This window comes from Myotis lucifugus, unplaced genomic scaffold (genome assembly GCF_000147115.1).
Source record: "Myotis lucifugus unplaced genomic scaffold, Myoluc2.0 scaffold_203, whole genome shotgun sequence".
NCBI lineage: Eukaryota > Metazoa > Chordata > Mammalia > Chiroptera > Vespertilionidae > Myotis > Myotis lucifugus.
In genome coordinates this window covers 1612071-1620165 of record NW_005871251.1, presented here as the reverse complement: position 1 = coordinate 1620165, position 8095 = coordinate 1612071, and the positions used below count along the sequence as shown (strand labels likewise).

General features: G+C 54.2%; 1 protein-coding gene across 2 annotated transcripts in view; it reads left to right on the top strand.

Moving 5' to 3' along the window:
• The window catches only part of FAM46C (family with sequence similarity 46 member C), a 20388-nt gene that overhangs the window by 1599 nt on the left and 10694 nt on the right, over positions 1 to 8095 (top strand). The window contains exon 2 of one of the 2 annotated variants that reach the window (XM_014463259.2): positions 250 to 372. The exons of the other annotated variant lie outside the window; for it this stretch is intronic. The gene's annotated coding sequence lies outside the window, so the exon portion shown is untranslated. The remainder of the gene's footprint in view (positions 1 to 249; positions 373 to 8095) is intronic. 2 annotated transcript variants of the gene reach the window in all.

Below are 8095 nucleotides of genomic sequence, written 5' to 3'. Positions count from 1 at the left end.
GCCCTTTGTTATCTCCACCCCCCTTTTCAACATGTGGTACTGGGCAAGGACTTGGCTGGGAAGGGAGCAAGGCAGCCAGGCCAGGGTGGTAGGAGCGCTTCCGAGGAGAGTCGTGCTGAGGCTCAAGTCCCCGGAGGTACCACGGGGGGAGGGGGGGGGAGGGGGGTGGGAGCCGAGACCCGCACAGACTGCCCGCTGAAGCGGGCGGGGCGGGGACGAGAGAATGCTGACTTTTCTCTTCGCTTTCAGGGGAGCGGTCTGAGCGGCACCAGCAGGAATTCTGTCCTTTGCCATTGTTGTTTGTGAAGATGGAAAACTTAATATCTCGGGAGCCAAGCTTTTCCTTGAGATAGCTGAAACTTGTGTCTTAAGGTATACCCTATCTGTAGCGTGCACTCACCCTGCACAGGGCGTGTTTAGAGAGCAGCTAGAGTATGCTGTAGAGAGTTGTTCAGGTAGCTGTGGGGAGAGTCCCGTGGAAATATGAAAACAAAAACATAACCAGCTTCTCTGCCACGAGGCGTCCAAATTGTTACCCCAAACAACGGTCCCTAATTTCACAAGGAACATCCGTGTGTGCATGTGGAGTTAAACAGCGACACTCTGTGTGGACTTGTTTCCACAACACCTTCCTCATATCGAGAGATTAAGTTGAAGTAACTCTGAAGGGAAGGACTTGGCCCTGGGCCTGTTTGTCAGAATGAACGTGAGTTAACCTAGCACCAGGGGCCCCCCCTCCTTCCTCTGCTCCAGTTTGAGCTCCAGAAGCTCCAGGAAACCCACCCTGAGTTGCAGAAGCCCCCGCCAGAGCCCCTCTCCCAGCGGCGCCCCCCTAAGCCTTCATGCCCAGAGGTCAAGGCCAGAGCAGACTGTGGACATTTTGCACCATCCACCAGAGGACAGAGCAGTCCTCGTCCTTCCGAACGTCCAGGGAACCGGCGGCAATAAAGATAACTTAGGGTGGACCGTAATGCCCTTGCTCTGCCAGTGCAGTGACCAACTCTTTTGATACCGAATTAGAAAATGACTTTTTTTTTAACTGCCCAAGTAAGTAGCACCTTGTCTTCATCTTTGAAATGTTGTGTGCACGGGGTCAGTCACTAAAGAGTGAAGAGCCGTGAGCTCTGAGTGGGTGTGCTGAACCTTGCTCGCGCTGCCGAGAGAAGCTGTGGAAGCCCCAGACTAGTTTGGGGAGTTAAACTAAACTTGTGCTTGGGTTTCTCAGTTCTACCCGACTGGGCTGTATCTGTTATTGTGAGAGAGAGTGTGTGTGTGTGTGTGTGTGAGAGAGAGAGAGAGAGGGGTGGGGGGAGAAGGGGAAGCAATGCAGAGTCTGAGGTGTTACTTGGAATAAAATATTATCAGGTTAGATAAGGTTCATTGCTTTATTGTGTGGTCACTGAAGTAAACAGGCAGTAAACATGTTCTGCCAGGTGGTGCCTTGACGGTAGCATGTTACGCTGGCGTGCGCTATTATCATGAAGCAGACATCTGTGGGTAAAGGCAGGCTGGTGTGTTTACAGCCACTTGGCTACAGCGGTGCTGCTGACCTGTGCTGCTTCGGGGGTTCCTGGTCTCAGGCTTTTTTATTCTTTCACTAATGCGTTATAAGGAAGTTCACATTTGTAGTTGAAATGGCTTAGAGGAAGCACCTTGGCACCGACTCTGTCAGGAGTCGCCCTGTGAATTGATGAGAGTGAATGGATTTTGGACAGCTGTCCCCGGTAGCTGCTCTAGAACTGTTTCGGGACTTCTTGGAACAACAGGAAAAAACTAATACGAAGAAACAATTGCTGGTGTTCAGCAGCTCTCCCCGTAGGATGTTTTCAGTCTCTGAGCCTTTTGGGGTCCTGGCCACTGACCCGCTGTCAGTGTTTATTTCTTGGATGACAGGATTGAGTCAGTCAGTGGCTAAGTGCTTCCGGGGCCTGGTTTGTGCCAGGTGCTGAGGAGGCCGAGGGAACGGTGTGTGGAGAGGCCTGGGCTGCCCCGGATGCAGGAGGAGCTGGGCAGCTCAGTGTCCTCGGGCAGGATGTGTGCTCACTGTGGGCGCCCAGAGCAGGGCCTGGCACACAGAGGCTCAGTGGGCGCAGTGCTTGCTGGCACAGGCGGCCCTTCCTCTCAGAGGGGAGGCCAGCTTCCGGTAGGTGTGGTCCAGGTGGGCCAAAGTGCTGGAGCTGTGGGGGTCCGAAGCTCCTAGACCAGTGGTTCTCAACCTTAGCTGCACATTAGAATCACCTGGGAATCTTTTTAAAATCCTGATTTCTGGGCCTCATCCTCCAGAAATTGTTTCTTTGTTACTAATGTTGTGGCCTCACCCCATAACAAAGAAACAAAATTTCCGGAGGATGAGGCCCAGAAATCAGGATTTTAAAAAGATCCCCAGGTGATTCTGATGTGCAGCCAAGGTTGAGAACCACTGTCCTAGACTGAAATGCTGAGTGGTTCCTGGGCCTTTTTCTAAATGGAGGCCTCAGGGGTATAGGTTTGGAGCTGGGAGGCTGTGACCACTAATTGGCCCACAGCTGAAACCCCTCAAGCTGTTAACTTGCTCCCTTCAGCATCTCCCATCCACCCCACGCCGGCCCCCGGCACGGCACCCGCAGCTTTTCTCTCCCCACTTGCCCTCGGTGGTCAGTTCTGCTGAATCTTCGTCTTTTGACGTGTTTGTTTTCCACTGCCTTCACTGACCTAGTTCAGGCCCTGCAGACGGCAGCTCGATGAGAGCGGCAGTCAGCTCCTCTCCCTGCCCGCCCAGTTCTCCATCCCAAGTTCTTGGGTTGCTACCTTCATAACCCGCAGGCTGAGCTGAGCGTCTTGTCAGGACCTGAACCTTCCTGACCTTCTGTTTATTCTCGACCTTTTGCCTCGGAGTCTTCCCAGCTGCCCTGCCTTGCCTCCCAGGACACGTACTCAGAGGTTTGATCAGCTAATGCTGCTCCTCCCTCACCATCCTCCAATCCATCTTCGGACCCTTCTCAGAGGCTTCTGAGCTAACCCCATCTGAGGGTCCCCTCAATCCCTGCCTCTCCTCTTAAATACTCCTGACAGTTCTGCTTTGTGCCTTACTTTCTACTCTTTTCAATCTCATCTTCAATTGGATACACACACAAAGTCCCGTATCTGTCTCCGTATTACCTCCCTGAAGCACCTGTGAGGAGAACGTCATCCATGAATCCTGAGCCGCTCCCACCCCTTGTGCTGACATAGCTGCTGTCACCTTGCTTAGCCCTCAGGAGGGTGGGAGAAGGGGCAGTCTTCCACCTGGCCTGGCTGGCTACCCCTCACCCCAAACACACCATGTCTATTTGTCCCTGACCTGTGCTTGCAATAGTGGAGAGGTGGGCATGAGGACCCCCGTGGCCAGCTGACTGGGCGGTCCTGGAGTAGCGGGGAGGTAGCTGCGTAGGAGGCCCACTGATCCAGAGCAGAGATGGGGGACACCGGCTGAGTCCCTGCGCGTGTCCGGGTGCTGGCCTGGGTCTCCCGTGCCCAGGCCCTTGTGGTCTTGATCCTGACCTCCTCCCCGCTCTGAGGCTGCTGTAGTTGTGTCCACACCTGAGTTCTGGCCCTGGCAGTGCCTGTACCGCTCAGGCTTCAGTTTCTTCATCGTAATAAGGACCATAGACCAGCACTGTCCGGTAGAAATGTGAGAGCCTCAATGAAGTTTCTAGTTGTCACATTAAAAAGTAAACATAAAAAAAAAAACAGGTGAAAATAATTTTATTTAACCCATCATGACCAATATCATTCCAATTTAAAATAATATAAAAATATTGATGAGCTGTTTTACTTTTTTTTGTCTCGTACTGAATCCTTGAGATCCCCGTGTGTGTTTTACATTCACAGAACGTCTGAATTTGGACTTGCCCATTTCTAATGCTCGGCAGCCCCATGAGGCTGTGGGTACAATTTTGGGCAGTGCCAGCCTCCACCATCTGCAAACATGCTTGACTCTCAAATTCTGATTCTACTTGTGTGGGAGGCAAGAGTTAACACATTTATGGAAGGAGAGTGTCAGCTAGGACATAAGCTCTACAAGGGCAGAGGTCTTTGTCTCATAAGCTTCTAGAACAGCACTGGGAACACAGCAGGCACTCACATATTTGAAAAGAATGAAAGGAAATTCAGTCATGGTGGCCACCTCATTGGTAGTCATTCAACTGTGAATGAGACCTGACCCTAGAGCACAGGATGTTTGATTCCTGGCCCAGCATGCCCTGTTCTGTTTTTCTACAGGTGAAAATGCTCATAAGGTAATCAAAGAATTGCAGATCAAATCTGAGGGGGGCAGGGGACCAGGACTCCACAATTTATCAACAATTAAAATTTGAAACTGCAGTGGGAAATACCTTTCCAGCGAAAGGTTCTATGAGATGCCCAGTGACAGTAGCGCCCGACTTGGTAAATGCTGATGTAATGGTAATCATCCTAGTGAATTACAGTCATGGCTTGTGTGACTCCACAGGTCGGCGCACTAAAGGCAAAGTGAAGTGGCTTGGCTACCGGAAGTGCATTTGTTGCAGAAATAGGTACCGCCCCACGGTTTGGCCCCTGTAATCCCACCCCTTCACCCCCGATTTTGTACACTTACCCACATCTCTGTTCTTAGCAGCATTTATAATGTTGTCTGAGGGATCGCTGAGCCTGCTGCCGTGCTCAGACCTGGAGGTCAGGTAGCTGCTACGTGAATGTTAACTCCAGGGAAGGGCTGTGCGAGCTAAAACCTGGATGGAACCTTGTGCATAGTTGGTGTCCGCACTGAAGTGGAGGCCAGCCCGGGCATAGACATATGTGAGAGGGGTGCATATGTGTCTCATGTATGTGAAGTGCATTTGAGCATCAGAGAACGGCTCGTGCCTTTCCTGAGAAGGCCCAGGGATGCTGCTAGAGGACCGAGGACCTGCTTGGTACAGCTGATAGCTGACCAGAGCTCTAAGCTGAAGAGTTGGATGGTAAAGTTGCCTGTGGAAGCAACCCTTGGTCAAACCTGGAGGCTGTCAGCCCTTGAGCACTGTGGATGCAGGTGACCTTGGTCATCCTTACAGGAATGGTCTCCTGCTAGCGGTGGCCCCGGTTTCCCGGTCTAGTCGGTCTCTAAAACAGGATGGCCAGCTCCGGGCATCTCTCCAATGAGTTCAGACCAGTAGCATCTCTGACTTAGAAAGAGGCCTTTGGTAGGAGGGCGTGGGCCACCCAGCAGCAACAAGGATTATTTCCATTTCGAGTTGCGTAGCTAGCACTTAATAATGCTGACACCTTGGGAAAATCAAGGCTTCTCAGCTTAGCTTCCATCGAAAGGTGTCTATGTTCCGACCTTGTTAGTATCTGCATTGGCAGCCATTTCCGCAGACCCCTGAACGCCCTCAGGTCTGCGTGTCCGTTACACGTGGGCCAGTGTTTTGATTCTGTTTGTGCTGCTGTGGAGCCGGGTGTTATCTCCCCGGCCACACTGGCTGAAGCACCCTGTTTTGACTGACGGGATGAGCTTTCTGTTTCGAGTCTTCTCAGGGCGGGGTTTGTGGACAGAGCCCCGTCCTTGATAACCACGAAGACTGCGTGTTGGCATCAGGGGGGAGGAGGAACTTGGGAGGGAAGGATGTGGTGCAAAGCAAGGCGCCGGCCCAGGGCCTCCGTTTCTCCAGCGCAGGCAGCGCCCGGGCGCTGTGGGAATCTGCTCCAGCTTCTCAGCAATCTGCCCCAGCTTCTCAGCCCCGGGAAACTAACTAGTGTCAAGTGGCGAGGAGGATGCTGATGACCCAGAGAAAACAGATTGAGACCTGAGTATGACCAGGGGCCCAGAGTGAGAAAAGCCCATCTGCGGGTTTGTTGTGTCGCTGACTTAGAAATGTGTTCTCTGGGCACAGCTCGGTGGCCCGGGGCAGCCATTGGAACCGAGGGAGAATGTGTTTGTGGGTGTTTGCATGGGCAGCTGTAAACATAACTTCGTGGAAAAAGGAAACAATAAATTTCATTGCCCTTTTCACAAACGAGGCATTATTTTATCTGGTCCTGTTGCCTTGGGCTGTCTATTAATGTGAATGTTTATTCCCTGTGCGTTAGACACAGGTGTGCCTCAGTTATCTGGAACTTTCTAATGTGCTTGGGGGCAGTGGCCAAGGCTCCAGAATCCCCTCTCCTCCCTGCGGTGGGGCCCAGGCCCTGGTGAGGGGCTGCAGCCGGCAGACAAAGGGCTGGCTCAGGCTTCCCCGGGTCCCAGATAACTTCTGGCCTTCACCCGTCTAGGAATTCAAGGAGTCAGGGAGGTTTGCTCTTCAGAAGGCCACCTCCACCTTGGCCCCGGCTCTGCTCCCTTCCGCCCGCTTATCTGCCGCTGCACATGGTCGTCCGAAGTGCCTGCCGTTTTCCTCAGGACGAAGGACTCTCAAGGGTCAGACTAGATGCCGGTGGGAACGTGGCAGGTGTCCAGTCCCAGGTGCACTGCGCACGCGGGGGGCGCTCTGTGCCAGCCGCTTCCGCTTCCTCCCTCCTGTGCTGCCTGGGTCCTGCTCACTCTTGCAGATGGGCCTGCCTCGTCCCTGCAGCTCCAGTCGGGTTACCTGTTTCCTTGTCTGCGGGAGTGTCCTGTCCAATAGGTGGGCCCTCCCGGTCTCCCCGCCACCGGACCGAGCCCTGGCGGCCCCTTTATGCTGTGAGCAGAGCAGGTGCCTTAGGTGCCCAGATCCGGAAGGGTCAGCCCATCCCTGCAGCCTCCCTCCTGTGCCATTACTTCTCTTCCTGATGCTTGTCCAGCAAGCGGACTCCCAGCTCCTTCCCCTTCTGGCTCCTCCCTTCTGCTTCTTCTGAAATCATTGTCTTGCCCCCCAGCCAGCATCCTGGCGCTGCCTCAGGAGAGGACCCAGGCCTTCATCTCCAGCCACTGTCCCTTTAACACAGCATTAGCATAGCTGTTAGAGTTTCTATGTGGAATTACACTCAGTTCTGGTGGCTGGCCAGATTGCACCCCCCCCAGATCCAGGATGGGTCTGAGGGGTGCAGTTCTGTACTGACGGTTGTTAGTTCAGTTCTAAATGTGCTTGTCTTTCTTTCAGCACCTGCCATCTGACCTCCCCAGGGGGCTCAGCACACCTTTCCCTTGTCTGGTAGAAAACCCTCCCACCGCCCTCCCCTCTCCCACCTTCTCCCCCTTTCCTGCCTCCCTCCCTCTCCCGCCTCCCTGCCCTTTCCTCCCTCTTGCTGTCCTCTACTTTCCTACAACTACCTGAGCAAAGAGCTTGTCTTCAAAGCCCTCCCCCCACCCAACGCACACACCCACGTACCACCTCCAGGGAGCCTCTTACACCCCATTTCTGCCGCTTCCCCCTGGGGCGTCCCTGGGCAGTTGCTTGCGGATCCTCTTTGTGCCCAGTTTTCTGTCCGTAAAGGGGACAGATATCGTAGTGTCTCCCGCACCAGGGGTGTTGAAGGGGCGTTGGGGTGGCCCGCACAGAGCCTGCAGCAGTGTCTCCCGCACCTGGGATGTTGTCAAATAGAGTTTGATGGCTCAGACCAGGACACCTGGCCAGACATCTAGTCACCTTGGTGTCCTCTGGCCATGGCTGTGGCCACACAGAGAGCCCCCGGAGGGCCCTGCATCTGTCATGCCTGCTGGAGTCTGAGCAGGTGGTGAAATGACCCGTGGAAAGGACGTGAGCCGGGTTAGTAAGATGCTCGGTGACGCAACAGCTGATGCGCATCCCACTGAGGGTGGGAGTTCCCACACCACCCGGTGGGCAATGCGTCACCGCCGGTGCCTCTCTGCCCTCGGGGCCACCTGGGGGTCCTGAAGATGACCACCGCCTCTGCTCAGCGCAGTCTGCTCTGCACAGGCCCTGCAGAGTGCCGACTCGAGCTGTCGCTGTCTCAGTGCGTGTGGTGGGGCCAGGGGCCAGGGGCCAGCGGAGGCAGGGGCCGCAGTTGCGTGGGTAACAGGAGGCTGCTTTCTCCTTCTATGGGCAGGACCAACACAATCTCTGTTTTAGAAAAGATCACTTTATTAGCAACGAGAACACAGGTTCCCGAGTTGGGGAGCTGGGGACAGGCCTCTTAGTCATCCCTGGTCCTCATTCCTGAGTCGTGGGAAAGGGGCAGTGTA